A 19,151-nucleotide genomic window follows, 5' to 3' on the forward strand; every position below is an offset into this window, starting at 1 on the left:
TGAATCCGGTAGTGCGGTTTGGCGTGGTCCGCAGCCCCCAGAGTACGGAGTCGAGCTCCTCTACCCAGTGCGTGTTAGATTCCGTGAGGGACCGCACTAATCTGGGTTTGATGCCGCTCATGATTAGACCATTTGCTCATTCGACTTGACCGTTAGTTTGAGGGTGATAGACTGAAGCGTAGTCGAGCTTGATGCCCATATTTTTGCAAAAGAGTTTAACCTCGCCGGCCGTGAAATTCGTGCCGTTGTCAGTGATGATGCAGTGGGGGACGCCATAACGGTGTACTACCCCGGATATGAAGTCTATCACGGGTCCGGATTCTGCCGTTTTAACTGGCTTGGCCTCTATCCATTTGGTGAATTTGTCCACCATGACCAATAGGTATTTTTGCTTGTGGGTTCCCCCTTTAAGGGGTCCAACCATGTCAAGCCCCCAGACCGCGAACGGCCAGGTGATGGGTATAGTTTTGAGGGCGGTGGATGGCATGTGGCTTTGATTAGCAAAGAGCTGGCAACCGACGCATCGTTGGACTAAGTCCTGAGCATCTGCCCGGGCTGTCGGCCAATAAAATCCTGTACGGAAGGCCTTGCCTACAAGGGCCCGAGCTGCGGCGTGGTGCCCGCCGAGTCCGGCGTGAATTTCAGCCAGAAGATTTCGCCCTTCTTCTTTGGAGATGCACCTTTGAAGGACTCCGGTTGTGCTTTTCTTATAGAGCTCTCCCTCATGGACCCTGTAGGCTTTAGATCGCCGTACTATGCAGCGGGCCTCATTTTGGTCTTCGGGGAGTTCCTGCCTAATTAAGTAGGCTAGGAATGGTTCCATCCACGGGGCAATGACTGCCATTATTTCGTGGGCTGAACGTGTTATTTCATTGGCTGAGCCACCGATTGTGTCAGAATGTTCGGTGTTGGACGGTGCGGTTGGTTCCGGATTGTTGTTTCCGGACTCCTCTTCCCATACTACGGATGGCTTAAAGAGCCGCTCCGGGAAGATGTTTGGAGGGACGGCGTCGCGCTTTGCGCTGATGCGTGCCAACACGTCGGCCGCCTGGTTATTATCCCAGGCTACATGGTGGAATTCTAGTCCTTCGAACCGAGCTGACATTTTTAAGACGGTGTTACGGTAGGCTTCCATTTTTGGATCCTTGGCGTCAAAGTCTCCGTTTACTTGGGATATTGCGAGGTTTGAATCCCCGCGGACCTCTAGGCGTTGAATGCCCATGGAGATTGCCATCCGGAAACCATGTAGAAGGGCCTCGTATTCGGCTGCGTTGTTGGAGTCCGTGTACATTATTTGAAGTACGTATTGGACTGTGTCTCCGGTTGGGGACGTCAAGACGATGCCAGCCCCCAAGCCGGCCAACATTTTAGAGCCGTTGAAGTGCATGATCCAATTGGAGTATGCGCCGTACTCTTTAGGGAGTTCGGCTTCAGTCCATTCAGCGATGAAGTCAGCCAAAACTTGCGACTTTATAGCTCGCCGTGGTTTGTAGGTTATGTCGAATGGTAACAGCTCGATGGCCCATTTTGCAATCCTGCCCATCGCGTCGCGGTTGTTTATAATGTCGTTGAGAGGTACTCCGGAGGCCACTGTTATCGAACACTCTTGAAAGTAGTGTCGCAGCTTCCGGGATGCCATGAACACCGCGTACGCTATCTTTTGATAATGTGGATACCGACTTGCATGGAGTTAAGACAGTGGATACGTAGTACACTGGCTTTTGAAGAGGGGATGTGTGTCCTTCTGTTTCTCGTTCGACGACGAGCACTGCGCTTACAACTTGATGTGTTGTCGCGATATATAATAACATTGGTTCGCCCAGGTTGGGCGCGGCAAGGACCGGATTTGTTGCCAATATGGCCTTTATTTCTTCGAGTCCGGCCGTGGCAGCATCCGTCCATTCGAAGTGTTCGGTGTGCCGGAGGAGGCGATAGAGGGGCAATGCCTTTTCTCCCAAACGGGAGATGAAGCAGCTTAGAGCCGCCACGCATCTAGTCAGTTTTTGTATTTGTTTGAGGTCTTTTGGGATATCCAATTGTGACAGAGCTCGGATCTTGGCTGGGTTTGATTCAATTCCTCTACCGGATACAATGAAGCCCAAGAGCTTTCCGGCTGGTACGCCGAAAACGCATTTTTCCGGGTTGAGCTTAATGTCATATGCTCGGAGGTTGTCGAATGTGAGCCTAAAATTGTCTACTAGAGTTTCGACGTGTTTGGTCTTAACGACCACATCGTCTACGTATGCCTCCACTGTTTTGCCGATCTGGGTAGCCAGACATGTCTGAATCATGCGCTGATATGTTGCGCCGGTGTTTTTGAGTCTGAAGGGCATTGTGTTGAAGCAGAATGGTCCGTATGGAGTAATGAATGCCGTTGCGGCCTGGTCTGTTTCCGCCATCTTGATTTGATGGTATCCGGAGTATGCGTCGAGGAAGCACAATGAATTGTGCCCTGCGGTAGCATCGATGATTTGGTCGATGCGGGGAAGGGGGAAAGGATCCTTTGGACAGGCCTTGTTAAGGTCTTTAAAATCGACACAAAGGCACCAGGATTTGTCCTTTTTTGGTACCATTACCAGGTTTGCTAGCCAGTCCGGATGTTTTATATCTCTGATGAATCCGGCTTCTAATAGTTTGGCTAGCTCCTCTCCCATTGCCTATCTTTTGGGTTCGGAAAATCGCCAAAGAGCCTGTTTGACTGGCTTGAATCCTTTTATGATATTTAGGCTGTGGTCTGCCAGCCTGCGTGGGATTCCTGGCATATCTGAAGGGTGCCAGGCAAAAATGTCCCAATTTTCCCGAAGGAATTCTCGTAGTGTGGCTTCTACATCAGGGTTTAATTGTGCCCCAACGAAGGCCGTCTTTGTGGGGTCCGTTGGATGGACCTGGAATTTGACTATTTCGTCTGCTGGTTTAAAAGAGGTGGACTTAGATCTCTTATCGAGTATCACATCGTCCCTATTCACCGTGGAGCACAACGTAGTGAGTTCCTCTGCCGCTAGGGCTTCGGATAGTGCCTCTAGGGCTAGTGCGGCTGTCTTATTTTCAGCGCGGAGTGCTATGTCCGGATCACTGACAAGAGTGATGATTCCGTTGGGCCCGGGCATTTTAAGCTTCATGTACCCGTAATGGGGTATAGCTTGGAAAATTGTGAATGCCTCCCGCCCTAATAAGGCGTGATATCCGCTGCTGAATGGGGCCACTTGGAACGTGACCTCCTCGGACCTGTAATTGTCCGGCGAGCCGAACACCACATCTAGTGTGATTTTTCCTGTGCAGCGTGCTTCCCGACTAGGGATTATTCCTCTAAAGGTTGTGCTGCTTCGCTCAATGCGGCTCCAGTCTATTTCCATTTTTTGGAGGGTTTCCTCGTAGATGAGGTTTAATCCGTTGCCGCCATCCATGAGTACCTTGGTAAGACGAAAGCCGTCCACTATTGCACTGAGGACCAATGCGGCTGGTGCTCGGGCTGTTCGGAATTTAGGTTCGTCGCTGGCATTGAAGGTGATAGCCGTGTCGCTCCATGGATTTGTTGTTGCTACTTGGTAGACTTCGGCGAGGCTGCGGATTGTTCGTTTCCGCATATTGTGTGATGCGAAGGTCTCGAATACTGTTAATACCGTACTGGTACTGTTGGGTTGGTTCTCCGGGGCTAGAAGCTCTTCGCCACTTTTGGCCACCTGCCTTAGTATCCAACATGCTTGAAGGCCATGTGTTGGAGTGACGCCCTCTATACTGTGGATTTTATAGGGTCCGCTGAGCCATCCCTCCAATACGGTTCCGTGCCCTTTATGGGGTTTTTGCTTTTTGGTTTTTGACCCGGGTGCTTGAGCATGATGCACCCTTTTATTTCGGACTAGGGTTGTGTTCAGGGCCGGATTGTCCCAAAACCTGGTTTCGGTTTTCCAGGTACTCTCCATCGCACAGTATTTTTGTACTATGGTCGCCAGATCGGCGAAGCGTGTAATTTCGCGACGACTTATGGCGTTCATGATTCCCTTGTCCGTGCAATTGTTGCAAAAAATTGAGATTGCGCTTTCCTCACGGCAGTCCTTTATCCCGTCCATAACCAGGAGGAATCTGGCCCAGTAATGATGTACTGTTTCATCGGGCTCTTGCCGTATTTGAGATAGATCGCTTGTGTTTGGGTGGGCGGGTGGAATTAGATTCGGAACCCCGCCCAATCTGAGGCTCAAAGGCCGAGGAGTTTCCGGATTTGGAAGCTTGGATTGCTGGATGTTGTCCAACGAATCTGGTCCGCTACCTGACTTTAGGTTCAGTACTTGATTGACGTTCGTTCCTCCGCGGGAATCCGGCATGGAGGGATCGGGAATCCAGACATAACTGGTCTTTAACATAGAAGAAGAGTCGCCGCGTTGTTCCTCTACCATAGCAACGTGGTGGGTAGCCTGGGGAGAGTTAATTTCTCTCAGATCGGTTTTAAGCCCAATCTGATTGTAGTCTGTAGCGACTCCCAGGGCGGCGATGCGATCCAAGAGCTCATTTACGGAGGAGAGCTCCATCGGATCTAGCTGCTCGAATTCCGAGTTGACATGAAGATCGCTTTTGATGACCTGAGAGGTCATTGTCGGAGCGGCGGCCGAACAGGCGGTCATAAGAAAACCACCTAGCCGGATAGTTTGGCCTGTGGCCAAAGCTCCCTTAGCAACGGCGCCGTCTTTAAAGACGGGAAAAGGCATCCTTCCTGATTGCGATGGCACAGAGGAACTCTCAATGAAAGCACCAATGTCGGTGTCAAAACCGGCGGATCTCAGGTAGGGGGTCCTGAACTGTGCGTCTAGGCGGATGGTAACAGGAGACGAGGGACACGATGTTTTTACCCAGGTTCGGGCCCTCTCGATGGAGGTAAAACCCTACTCCTGCTTGATTGATATTGATGATATGGGTAGTACAAGAGTGGATCTACCACGAGATCAAGGAGGCTAAACCCTAGAAGCTAGCCTATGGTCTGATTGTTGTTCTGTCCTATGGACTAAAACCCCCCAGTTTATATAGACACCGGAGAGGGCTAGGGTTACACAGAGTCGGTTACAATGGTAGGAGATCTACATATCCGTATCGCCAAGCTTGCCTTCCACGCCAAGGAAAGTCCCATCCGGACACGGGACGAAGTCTTCAATCTTGTATCTTCATAGTCTTGGAGTCCGGCCGATGATGATAGTTCGGCTATCCGGACACCCCCTAGTCCGGGACTCCCTCACCCTTCATGGCCTGTTCGGCCACGTTGTGGAGCTCGACCAGCTGCTTTAGCTGGTCGCTAAGGGGCACCGGATGTCCGACTTCAGCATACTGAGACCAGAACACCTTCTCCATCGAGCTCCCCTCCTCGGCTCTGTAGAACGTGGCAGCATCGGACACGCTACGGGGCAGATCTGCGAACGCTCCTGGAGAGCTCCGAATTCGGGTAAGTAACAGGTAATTCACTTTTACATGCTTGCTTTGCATGAAGAATGCCTTACCCGCCGTTCTTTTCTTCAATGCCTCAATCTCCTGGAGGGCCTTCTGGGCTTCGGCCTTAGCGGCTTTGGCACTTTCAAGAGCTGACGCGAGCTCGGACTCTCGAGTCTTCGAGTCACGCTCCAAACTCTCGTGTTTTTCCACGAGAGCCTGGAGGTCTTGCTGCACCTCCGCCACCCACGCCTCCTGCTTCTCTCGCTCGGCGCGTTCCGCGGCCGCATTGCGTTCAGCCACGGATACCGCCTCCTTCAGGGTTGCCACCTCATTTGTAGCCCCTGGAATACCCACGTTATCCTTGTCATTCCTCTTGCAACCAAATCCTTTTCTGTAAGGTACAACTTTAAATAAGGTGTTACTCACCTTCCTTGTCCTCGAGCTGCTTCTTGGCACGGCCGAGCTCGCTCTCGGACAGCTCGAGGTTCCTCTTCAAGGCATCGACCTCCACAGTCAGTGCGGTAGAGGTCAGCAACGCAGCCTGCATTCCCATATTGACATATTTTTTAAGACTCCTGCGTATATCTTTTTAGATCCTCAGTCCGGCTTTTCTTCCGAACACCGAACCGAGCATCAGGGGCTACTGTCTATGCGGTACTATTTTACATATCTTAAAAATCTTACCTCAAAGCCTGTTAGAAGGCTGCTGCAGGCTTCGGTCTGCCTGCTCTTGGCGAGCTGAACCTTCTGAATCACCGCACTCATGACAGTGTGGTGTTCCTCTTTGATGGAAGCGCCGCTGAGCGCCTCCAGCAAGTTATCCGGCGCCTCCAGTTGGACGGAGGCCGTCGGCGTCACGGTCTTGCCCTTCTTACGAAGGGGCCGCCCACCGGACTCAGGAACCGCTGCAGGTTCCAGGGCGGAGTCCGGTCCAAAGTCCGGGAGGTTGCCTTGCGGCACCTCCGGGGCCTCCTCCTCCGGATGGGTCCCTTTCTGGGATCCCACCTCGGCGTCGTCACGGGGGGAGGAGGCGGTCGGAAGTGAAGTGCTATACACATCTGACGTACCCAAGGACGTGCTCGACGAAGCGGGAATATCGTCCTTGGGCGGACTACAGGGTTGTATGCGGCATTAGAAAGACACCATGCAACGAAAAGAAAAGTTATGAGCTATTCGGGAGTCCGGATACTTACGATCTCGCCAGGGGCTTGGCCCTTGAAGGCCAATCCTCGTCGCCGTCGCCGGCGTTGGCGGAACAGTCCGGGGGAAGGGTCCTTCCCTTCTTGGACCCTTCGGCCTCCCTCGTTGGGGAGGCCTTCCTTTTCTTCTCTCCCCTCGCTGGGGGAGAGGCCTCTTTCTTCTCCTCCTCGTCCTCGTGGGAGGAGTCCGCCTTGGAGTCATTGGACGATGAGTCCGATAACACCTGACGACGGGAACTCTTTCGAGTTCCCGTGGCCTTCATCTTGGCCTTCTTCTCTGGCACCACCTGAGTTGCCGGAACCAGCAGCCCCGTTAAGCGGGCGTCCGCTGGGTCTTCTGGAAAAGGAGCCGGACAGTTAGTCTGCTCGGCCTTCTTCAGCCAGTCCTGTCAAAGGAGAGGGAGTTTAGATCCCGCATAGAGTCAAACTATGGAAAAAAGTGTCCCGTAAAGGGTAAAATCGCTTACCTCGCCAGCCTGACGCTGCGAGCTGAATCCGCGGTCTTCGGTAGCGGATGCAGGAGCCTCGGCGCCCTTGAACAGCACCCTCCAGGCCTCTTCGTATGTAGTGTCGAAGAGCCTATTCAAGGTCTGGTGCTGTGCCGGATCGAACTCCCACATATTGAAGTCCCGTTGTTGGCACGGGAGAATCCGGCGGATGAGCATGACCTAGACTACGTTGACAAGCTTGAGCTTCTTGTTCACTAGATTTTGGATGCAGGCTTGAAGTCCGGTCAGCTCCTCCGAATCGCCCCATGTCAGGCCCTTCTCTTTCCAGGAGGTGAGCCATGTGGGGATGCCAGATCTGAATTCGGGGGCCGCTGCCCATTCAGGGTCACGCGGCTCGGTGATGTAGAACCACCCCGATTGCCACCCCTTGATGGTTTCCATGAAGGCGCCCTCGAGCCAAGTAACGTTGGGCATCTTGCCCACCATGGCGCCTCCACACTCCGCTTGGCTGCCCTTCACAACCTTCGGCTTGACATTGAAGGTCTTGAGCCATAAGCCGAAGTGGGGCTGGATGCAGAGGAAGGCCTCGCACACGACGATAAACGCCGAGATGTTGAGGATGAAATTCGGGGCCAGATCATGGAAATCTAGGCCATAATAGAACATGAGCCCCCGGACGAAGGGGTGGAGTGGGAAGCCCAGTCTGCGGACGAAATGGGGAAGGAATACCACCCTCTCATGGGGCCCGGGGGTGGGGATGAGCTGCCCCTCGTCGGGGAGCCGGTGCGCGATATCGCTGGACAAATATCTGGCGCTGCGCAGCTTCTTGATGTGGCCCTCCGTAACGGAGGAGGCCATCCACTTGCCTCACGCTCCGGACATAGTTGGAGAAGGTTGAGGTGAGATGTGCGGACTTGGGTGCTGGAGCTCGAGTGCACGGAGATGGATAAGCAAAGGAGGAAAAAGGCGTAGGTAAAAAGGTGGATCCTTATCCCCTTATATGGGCGGACGAAACCATGTGTCCCCACCGGCCCGGTAAAACTCGCTTATCTCCTAAGCGCCGCAATCAATGGTGCGGTTGGGTTACCCACGTCCGTATTGATGGGAATCCCGGAATAAGGGGAACACGATCTCTGCTTCAACAAGACGTGCCAAGGAAACCGCTTCGCTAAAACATGCTAAGGTGGAACAGTAAAAACAATTCGAGTAAAGGCTTGGCCATGGCGTAATGTCATGCCACGAAATGCGTCAGCAGATTGAAGTTGTTGTAAATATTATTCTCTCTACGGTGGTATGTGGAATTTATTTTGCAGAGCCGGACACTATCCTGGTGTTCACAATCTTCTATAAAATATTCAGAGGAGGAACCCACCTTGCAATGCCGAAGACAATATGCGCGCCGGACTCGTCGTCATTGAAGCCTGGTTCAGGGGCTACTGAGGGAGTCCTGGACTAGGGGGTGTCCGGATAGCCGAACTATCATCATTGCCCGGACTCCAAGACTATGAAGATACAAGATTGAAGACTTCGTCCCGTGTCCGGATGGGACTTTCCTTGGCGTGGAAGGCAAGCTTGGCGATACGGATAGGTAGATCTCCTACCATTGTAACCGACTCTGTGTAACCCTAGCCCTCTCCGGTGTCTATATAAACCGGAGGGTTTTAGTCCGTAGGACGAACAACAATCATACCATAGGCTAGCTTCTAGGGTTTAGCCTCCTTGATCTCGTGGTAGATCCACTCTTGTAATACCCATATCATCAATATTAATCAAGCAGGACGTAGGGTTTTACCTCCATCGAGAGGGCCCGAACCTGGGTAAAAACATCGTGTCCCTTGTCTCCTGTTACCATCCGCCTAGATGCACAGTTCGGGACCCCCTACCCGAGATCCGCCGGTTTTGACACCGACACCCGTCCTCGATCTCATTTAGCAGCCCTCGTCTGAGCACCCGGAGTTGATCCCGCCATCTCGCCAAGACCGGCTTCTGCCGCCTATTCATCTGCATCGAGCGAGGTGGGTTCTCCTGCGTCGACCCGCTCGCGTTGACCGCTCCAAGTCTCGTCTCCGTCACCGGGGGAACACCGGATCCAGCCGTCCCCGACATCTGCCTCCCCCGCCTCGGATTCGGCCATTCCCGCGCCAAGTTCGCCGTCGCCACTCCCCTGCATCGCCATGACTTGCTGCTGCTGCCTCTGTTCGTAACGAGCAGCAGGAGCCCGCTTGTCCTGAAGCGTTGACCGCGCCCCCTCGACCTCGTTCGATCCAGCCTACCAGCAGCCAGATCCACCAAGCCCAACCGGCCTCCTCTGCTTCAGACCGGGCCAAGGCCCATGGTGAGCCTCCAGCGCCTCTGCTCCTGTTGGCCCTGCCAGTTTCGGCCCATATCATGTTTTTTCCGTTCTACGAATTTGTCAATTTATCCAGAGTGTGCAGATTTACAGAAAAACCCCTAAGCATCATGCATATAATAACTCATGAACCGTGCATCGGATTAAAATGATTTAAACATGTAAAATGCTTAGAATTTTGTGTATATTAATAATATGCCACTTTCATACATGTTTAAAATGTTTAAAATGCTGTTTGTTTAAATTTGCTCAAATGCCATGTTAAAATGATTTATCTCATAACTAAATAACCGTAGCTCGGTTTTAAATAAACTTTATATGTAAATGGGGTGGAAAAATGCCTAGTTTAACATGGTGCACTTTATTTTCCTATTTAACAACAATAAAATATGTTTTACGTAGAACAGTACCAAATTCGAAATATGCATACGGGGATTTTCTGGAATTGTTGTTTGTTGTTTCCGGCCTCATTTAAACTTGCCTAGATAGGTAGTTTTATTATGTTTCACCCCTTGCCATATTTAATAACATTTAATATTGCTGGGTACATAACCGAGAGAGAACTAAATAATTGATGTGGTGTTTCGTCAATATGCAACTCGTTGCATATTGAGCTCCACTTAACTTGCAGTATTGTTTGTGCACTTTGCCATGCGATGCTTCATTAAACCGGACATGCATCATACTTGATTGTGCATCATGCCATGTTTATGTGATGTTTGTTTACCATGTGGTTTTCTCCTTTCCGGTTGTGCTTCTTCTCGAGAGTTCCTGTTTCGTTGTGATCGTGAGGATTCGTTCGCCTACGCTTTGTTCGTCTTTGTGGCTTCATCTTCTTCATGGACTCATTCTTCTTCCTAGCGGGATTTCAGGCAAGATGACCGTCACCTTGGATCTCACTACTATCATTGCTATGCTAATTGCTTCGTTCTATCGCTATGTTGTGCTACCTATCACTTGTTCATCAAGCCTCCCAAATTGCCATGCCAGCCTCTAACCTTTTCACCCTTCCTAGCAAACCGTAGCTTGGCTATGTTACCGCGTTTCCTCAGCCCTCTTATAGCGTTGTTAGTTGCAAGTGAAGTTGAAGATTGCTCCATGATGGACAGGATTATGTTGGGATATCACAATATCTCTTATTTAATTAATGCATCTATATACTTGGTAAAGGGTGGAAGGCTCGGCCTTATGCCTAGTGTTTTGTTCCACTCTTGCCACCCTAGTTTCCGTCATACCGGTGTTATGTTCCTTGATTTTGCGTTCCTTACGCGGTTGGGTGATTTACGGGACCCCCTTGACAGTTCGCTTTGAATAAAACTCCTCCAGCAAGGCCCAACCTTGGTTTTACCATTTACCTACCTAAGCCTTTTTCCCTTGGGTTTACGGAGCCCGAGGGTCATCTTTATTTAACCCCCCCTCCCCGGGCCAGTGCTCCTTCGAGTGTTGGTCCGAACCGAGCAGCCTGCGAGGCCACCTCGGGAAACTTGAGGTCTGGTTTTACTCGTAGCTTGACTTATCTGGTGTGCCCTAAGAACAAGGTACGTGCGACTCCTATCGGGATTTGTCGGCACATCGGGCGGCTTTGCTGGTCTTGTTTTACCATTGTCGAAATGTCTTGTAAACCGGGATTCCAAGACTGATCGGGTCTTCCTGGGAAAAGGAATATCCTTCGTTGACCATGAGAGCTTGTGATGGGCTAAGTTGGGACACCCCTGTAGGGTATAAACTTTCGAGAGCCGTGCCCGCGGTTATGTGGCAGATGGGAATTTGTTAATATCCGATTGTAGAGAACTTGACACTTGACTTAATTAAAATGCATTAACCGCGTGTGTAGCCGTGATGGTCTCTTTTCGGCGGAGTCCGGGAAGTGAACACGGTTTTGTGTTATTGACGTAAGTAGGAGTTCATGATCACTTCTTGATCATTGCTAGCTTCACGACCGTTCCGTTGCTTCTCTTCTCTCTCTTATTTGCGTATGTTAGCCACCATATCATGCTTAGTCGTTGCTGCAACCTCACCACTTTACCCCTTCCTTACTCATTAAGCTTTGCTAGTCTTGATACCCATGGTAATGGGATTGCTGAGTCCTTGTGGCTAACAGATTACTACAACAACAGTTGCAGGTAAAGGTTATGCGATGATCTTGACGCGAGAGCGATGTTTGCTTGTTTTGGAGTTCTTTTTCTGCTTCTTCTTTGATCAGGGGATAGGTTCCAGGTCGGCAGCCTGGGCTAGCAGGATGGATGTCGTTTGATTTTTTGTTTGTGTTTCGTCCGTAGTCGGATGTTGCTCTTATGTATGTTGTTGTATTCATGTGGCATTGTATGTCTCTTGTATGTATCCCCAACTATTATGTAATGGTATGATGTAATGATATCCACCTTGCAAAATTGTCTCCAATATGCGCTTCTATCCTTGGTGGGACCTTCGAGTTCCTTTAGGATAGGGTCGCATATTGGGCGTGAAAAGTTGGTATCATAGTCCCGACCAACCATAGGAGACCCCTTGATTGTTGGACGTTGTTGAGTCTAGAAGAAAACTATTTTGAGTCTTAGGATTATATATATCGGAGAGTAGGATTCTTTTTACTCCTCAGCCCCCTTCGTCGCTCTGGTGAGGACTCTCAACGTAGATGTTTTGTCTTTCCTCTCCTCAATTTTTCACAATTTCTTTTAGGATCACGCAGGTATCTTGGGATCGTTCTGATATTCTTGTGATGAGAACATTGTTCTTGGTGCCTCCTGACATTTAGGGGTTGTGGCAGTGTCCCGTTGAGCTCCGAGGTGTTGTCGTCACAATTTTATCGTTGCAGTTCTGGAATACATGAGTTTTGCCGACATCGAAAATCTCTTTTATGCAGTTGTTGGTGAGATAACCTCGACGCCACCCACTACTGGGGAGTTTGGGAGTATTTCCATAGCTTGTATAACGGATGCTTTTCGAAGGTTGAGGTACATGATTTCCGGAGTTTTCTTGGTTATGTGTTGACGGATGGATACAACTGGATGTGGGGATTATTAGTTTGGGTGAGATATATTGCTTCCCCCGTATCCCCAACACCTAATTGCATAACCAGAAAGTTTCGGGAGTTTTATAGGTGGGAATTCAAGTAGCTCCTAGAATATCTTTCCGACAAATGCATGATACGGGATTGGGTAAATCTCTATCATATGTATTTGTTCCGGCTTATTCTGCAAGCCAAATCTTTGTTTTGTTTTGAGTTGTGGTATTCGAGTTGCTTCAATGTCAAGTGTTGATTCCATACCTTTCCTAAAATGGTGTTCTCATATTGCTATGTGAATACTAATCCTTCTTGATCATCGAGGTCATCATGTTAACTCTTTTCCAACCGGTGTGCTTCTCTTCAAGTGGATCCGATCATTTTCAACATCCGCAAGATCAATTCTAAGTTTTCTCAACGGTGTTTGTTCCATCTTCCCCAAGTTGCCTTTGTTTTCCCGCCCTCCCACCCTTTTCTTCAAGGACTCAGATATCTTAATCAAGTATCCATCTTATGGATGTGAAGTTTCTCCATTCTTTTCCCGTCAATGTTCTTATCCGGTGATTCCCAGGAAGATACTAACGGAGCTTCAAGTTCATTATTCTTCGTTCTCTTTTCTTCTCTGGTGGATCCAATTCAAGCTTTCGATATTCATCATATTCCTTTCCTCATTTCTAATGATTTCTCATGCCGATGCACCTCCTAATCATTCACCTCTCACTATTCATTTGTTCCAAAGCGCTGAAGATATCTCAGAAGATTCGTGTTTCCATTCTCAATCCGTTCAAGATATTTCGAGGTTGTTATCTCATTCAAGCCATTTAATTCAACCGTACAACCTCTCTTTAAAATTGTTCAATGGTGTTTTCTTTTGAGTGGGACCTAACCCACATGTCTTTTCCCAGGATCGTACCTGACTCTTCTTATTTATCCAGAGCGATTCCCAAAGTCTTTCGAAGTTTGATGTAAGAATGAATTTTCATCAGTCATATTCCTTCTCCAAGATTGCTTTCAGAATATTTTCACCGTTGGTTCATCATTTCTATTCTTCTTTATTTCGGAGTGTCTCAACAATTGGGTGGTGTTTCTCCTCGTCATTCTCGGATTTTGAAGACTGAAGAAGAGTTCCTCTTAAATCCTTACCCGTTCTTCCAAGGATGTGTAGTTCAAGCTTGATGCCATCCTCTCATAATTGTTTTCGATTGTGAGAATTCTTTTCACCCATCCGTAGCATTTCATGAGTTGTTTCCATTTCTTTTCTCCGAAGGCCATCATGTCATAATTATTCATTGTCAGCGTGTAGCTATCGTTCTCCAAATCTTACCGGTGCATCATTCAAATACCCTCTAATCAGTTCATGATCTCTTCGTTCTCATGTATCTAAATCCCGTCAAGTATTTTCATTCATTTTCCAAATCTTCCCGGTGAATTGTGCCTTTGCTACTCTCATTTCCAAATTTTATGGTGGTTCATTCAACATTCCTCTTCCTTTGTTATCATATCAATTAATTCGTTCTTTTCGAATCCTACCGGTGGTTTGTTCAAGTTTTTCCCAAGTTTACGCTATATCTTTCTTAATCCTTTCTACGAGAATAAGTAGTATGCCAAATCCGTTGCTTGTCATCAATTAAATTGGTGAAGGATATGCATAACTTAATTCTTATTATTGTTTCATCAAGTGATCTAGTTTCTTCTTTCCAGAGTTGTTCACCATGTCACATTTCTCGGTTTGAGATGCTTCATCTTTTCTTTTCCGGAGTTCCAAGTTTTCCGGATTATCTCGTCGCGAAGCTCCATCTAAATCATCGCAAGGCTTCACCTTGTGTTTTCAACTTCTCTTTCTTTTTATCATCCTTTTATTACCAGAGTTCTTCATGGAGGCTCTACATGATGGTTCGTCAAGGATTCTTTTCATTCTTCAATTGTTCTTCAAGATTTCTCTTGAAGTTAAGATCAGCCAAGCTATACTCTAAAAATAAACATGGTGCTCAACACATGTCTTGTTTTGAGGAGTTCAAGTATTCTTCATCTTGCATTCCAAAGTGCAATTCTTTCTACCTTATCTTTTGAGGTGGTGTTATGTCACTCTTGACAATTTCCTTCATGTTTCATGATTCATATTGTTGTCAAGAATGAGGTATTTTTAAATCTATCGATCTCTTTGTTGGAGTTATCTTGTGTCATATTTCACATAATGCCTTCCCTAAGGAATGTTTCTATTGTGGTGCTTATCAATGATCCAAGTTATCTCTCTATCATCTTGGTGGAAGAAATTTTTCATCTCGTCGGTGTTATCAATTATATTATTTGTTTTTGTAGTGGCGGAATTTCGCCTCAATTTTGAGAAGTTTTCCATAAGCCCACTACAAGCTTATTCGTTTCGTTGTTGGTTTTCCAACAACCCCGTTGTAACCATCTTGGAAGGGTGCTTTCCAAGCTCATTTGTGGTAGAAGTTGGATTTTTCTTCTCCATTCTATTACTCCAATGATCTATCTTCTATTCTTTCTTCCGGAGGCATTGTGATGTTGCTCTTTTCACTCATCATCTCGAATTGTGAGGATCGTGTTCTTTTCGTGCTTATCCATTTAACCGGAGTGTTGTGTCATGTCTTCAAGTTCTTTTCACCTTATCAAGTCTTGCATCTCTTTTCACCCGGAGTGATGTCTGAATTTGATCTTACTTGTTCCTTGTTTATCTCATTTCAACCAGAGTAGTTCCAATTCCTTCTTGTCCATTGTACTCGTCATTCATAGCTTTGCAGCGTCCAAGGTTCACATGGTGTTCCTTCTTTCTATTCTCTACCGCAGTGCTCTCAATTGTGTTCAACTCCGTTGTGTTCTTTCTTTCAACTTTTCAACCTCTCAAGGTTCTTTGGTTTCACTCTTTTGTCGAAGAAGCAACTTAGTTTACCTCTCCTCTTCCTTTTGTGCTTCTCTCTGGTGCCATCCTAGATCTCGGGACGAGATCCTCTTGTAGTGGTGGAGTGTTGTAACACCCCAGATGTAACTTTCTATAATTGTAACTCCAACTCTTGACATTTCCGGCTATGTGCTATGTTTTTTCCTCCGTGGTTGGGTTTTTGTCTTTTGTTTTGCATTTTGTTCATGTCATGCATTTCATCTCATAGCATCATGCGCATTGCATCTGCATGTTTTCATAAAGCTTGCATCCGTTCGTAGTTGCCGCGTTCCCCCCTTGCCTTTGTTGTCCCTTTCAAGAGCAACCGTTCATTTGTTGTCTGACCGTTTGAGCCTCTCTACACAGCCACCAACCACCTCCGCAACCTAGTCCGAAAACTTCTCCCGGACCCGACTCGGGTTGTCATGACTGTTGGATCCGGATCATCCCCAAACATCCCGAAAGTATCTTCGATTCTTTATTGGACTCTCCCTACCTATTTATTCTTGACTGCCCGATTACTATCGGATGGACCGAGTTAATCCCAACCCTAATCCCCTACCTATATAAACTGCCTAACCCTAACTTCTAGGGACTTGTCCCATCCTCCGCCGCCGCCAGCCCACTATCTCCTTCTCCTTGGGATCCCCTCCCGATCCAAACCACCAACCGAAGCCGCCACCTTCCTCCTCGTTTTCCAAATCGGGCCAACCACAACCTACCAATTCTATCGATCCATCCCCTCCTACCAGGGACACCTGCAAGAGAGAGCCAGGGCTCGACCCCGCCGCCCCGCGACGCTTGCCGAAGCAACGAGCGACGACCCTCACCTCCAGGACCTCCTCCCCGCCGCCCCATCTCGTCTCCAAAACCGGTCACTGGACCCGCACCCCTCGTTGCTTCTCCTTCTCCCGTTCCCTCCATTTCCCTCTCTCACTTGCTCTCTGTCATCTCCAGGAAACTGCAGGAGGCAAGCACCATGCCATGGCCTCCCCTGCTCGACGACCGCGTCGCTATCATTGTCTTCGCGCTCATCCCTGCCTGATTCTGCAGCGCCGCCGCCCGTCTTCTTCATTCACGGCGAGCTCTGCTGCTGTCCTACTTGAGCTGCCAAGTCCATGTCGCCTCGCCGCTGTACCCCGTCCTCGACCTCATTCAGCAGCACTCGCCTGAGCACCCGGAGTTGATCCCGTCGTCTCGCCAAGACCGGCTTCTACCGCCTGTTCATCTGCATTGAGCGAGGCGGGTTCGCCCGCATCGACCCGCTCGGGTTGACCGCTCCAAGTCCCATCGCCATCACCGGGGGAACGCCGGATCCAGCCGTCCCCGACATCTACCTCCCCCGCCTCGGATCCGGCCATTCCCGCGCCAAGTTTGCCATCGCCACTCCCCTGCATCACCATGACCTGCTGCTGCTGCCTCTGTTGGTAACGAGCAGCAGGAGCCCGCTCATCCTGGAGCGTTGACCGCGCCCCCTCGACCACGTTCGATCTAGCCTGCCAGCAGCCAAATCCACCAAGCCAAACCGGCCTCCTCTACTTCTGACCGGGCCAAGGCCCATGGTGAGCCTCCAGCGCCTCTGCTCCTTTTGGCCCTGCCAGATTCGGCCCATATCATGTTTTTTCCCATTCTGTGAATTTGTCAATTTATCCTGAGAGTGCAGATTTACAGAAAAACCCCTAAGCATCATGCATATAATAACTCATGAACCGTGCATCGGATTAAAATGATTTAAACATGTAAAATGCTTAGAATTTTGTGTAGATTAATAATATGCCACTTTCATCCAGGTTTAAAATAGTTAAAATGCTGTTTGCTTAAATTTTCTCAAATGCCATGTTAAAATGATTTATTTCATAACTAAATAACCGTAGCTCAGTTTTAAATAAACTTTATATGTAAATGGGGTGGAAAATGCCTAGTTTAACATGGTGCACTTTATTTTCCTGTTTAACAACAATAAAATATGTTTTAGGGCAGAACAGTACCAAATTCAAAATATGCATATGGGGATTTTCCGGAATTTTTGTTTGTTGTTTCCGGCCTCATTTAAACTTTCCTAGATAGGTAGTTTTATTATGCTTTACCCCTTGCCATATTTAATAACATTTGATATTGCTGGGTACATAACCGAGACAGAACTAAATAATTGATGTGGTGTTTCGTCAATATGCAACTCGTTGCATATTGAGCTCCACTTAACTTGTAGTATTGTTTGTGCACTTTGCCATGCCATGCCTCATTAAACCGGACATGCATCATACTTGATTGTGCATCATGCCATGTTTATGTGATGTTTTTTTACCATGTGGTTTGCTCCTTTCCGGTTGTTCTTCTTCTCGATAGTTCCTGTTTTGTTGCGATCGTGAGGATTTGTTCGCCTACGCTTGGTTCGTCTTCGTGGCTTCATCTTCTTCATGGACTCGTTCTTTTTCCTAGAGGGATTTCAGGCAAGATGACCGTCACTTTGGATCTCACTACTATCATTGCTATGCTAGTTGCTTCGTTCTATCGCTATGTTGTGCTACCTATCACTTGTTCATCAAGCCTCCCAAATTGCCATGCCAGCCTCTAACCTTTTCACCCTTCCTAGCAAACCGTTGCTTGGCTATGTTACCGCGTTTGCTCAGCCCTCTTATAGCGTTGTTAGTTACAGGTGAAGTTGAAGATTGCTCCATGATGGATAGGATTATGTTGGGATATCACAATATCTCTTATTTAATTAATGCATCTATATACTTGGTAAAGGGTGGATGGCTCGGCCTTATGCCTGGTGTTTTGTTCCACTCTTGCCACCCTAGTTTCCGTCATACCGGTGTTATGTTCCTTGATTTTGCGTTCCTTACGCGGTTGGGTGATTTATGGGACCCCTTGACAGTTCGCTTTGAATAAAACTCCTCCAGCAAGGCCCAACCTTGGTTTTACCATTTGCCTACCTAAGCCTTTTTCCCTTGGGTTTCCAGAGCCCGAGGGTCATCTTTATTCCCCCCCCCCCTGGCCAGTGCTCCTTCGAGTGTTGGTCCGAACTGAGCTGCCTACGGGGCCACCTTGGGGAAACTTGAGGTCTAGTTTTACTCGTAGCTTGACTTATCCGGTGTGCCCTGAGAACGAGGTACGTGCGACTCCTATCGGGATTTGTCGGCACATCGGGCGGCTTTGCTGGTCTTGTTTTACCATTGTCGAAATGTCTTGTAAACCGGGATTCCGAGACTCACTATTAGGGAAAAGCCTAGCAGCAGCGCAGGTTTTAGGCCTATCAGTAGCGCGGGCAGGAGCGCTACTGATAAGGTGCTACAGCTAAAGCTTAGCAATAGCGCGCCTAGACCCACGCTACTGCTAAATTGACTTAGTAGTAGCGCTTCTCCAGAACAACGCTACTAGTAATTAGTAGTAGCGCTTCTCCTTTCCCGCGCTACTACTATTATTTAGTATTTTATTTCTTTTTTATTTCATGTTGTATTCATACACCTTTACACAAGTTTTCATACAACAGGAATTTAGAGATTGTTTTTACATCATAATGAGTTATTACATCACGGGGTGAAAGAATCGTGGACTAGTTTCAAGTGGATGTCCATCCACTTTAAACTAATCCGCGGTTCTTTCACCCAATGATATAATAATATCATCATCATCATCATATCATTAACAACTTATCATCATAATACATCATTGTCATATAACACCTCCCCAAGATCATCGTTTTCATCAATGACATCACATAGCAAATTGGTCACTAGTCGTAATCACAAGTACTCCTCATTATCAACTCTAACACATTACCACATAATAAACATATTGTACCTCATAGGACCTACTACATTCGATTAAGACCTACTAC

Source organism: Triticum aestivum, chromosome 5B, assembly GCF_018294505.1.
Source record: "Triticum aestivum cultivar Chinese Spring chromosome 5B, IWGSC CS RefSeq v2.1, whole genome shotgun sequence".
In the NCBI taxonomy this organism is placed as follows: Eukaryota; Viridiplantae; Streptophyta; class Magnoliopsida; order Poales; family Poaceae; genus Triticum; species Triticum aestivum.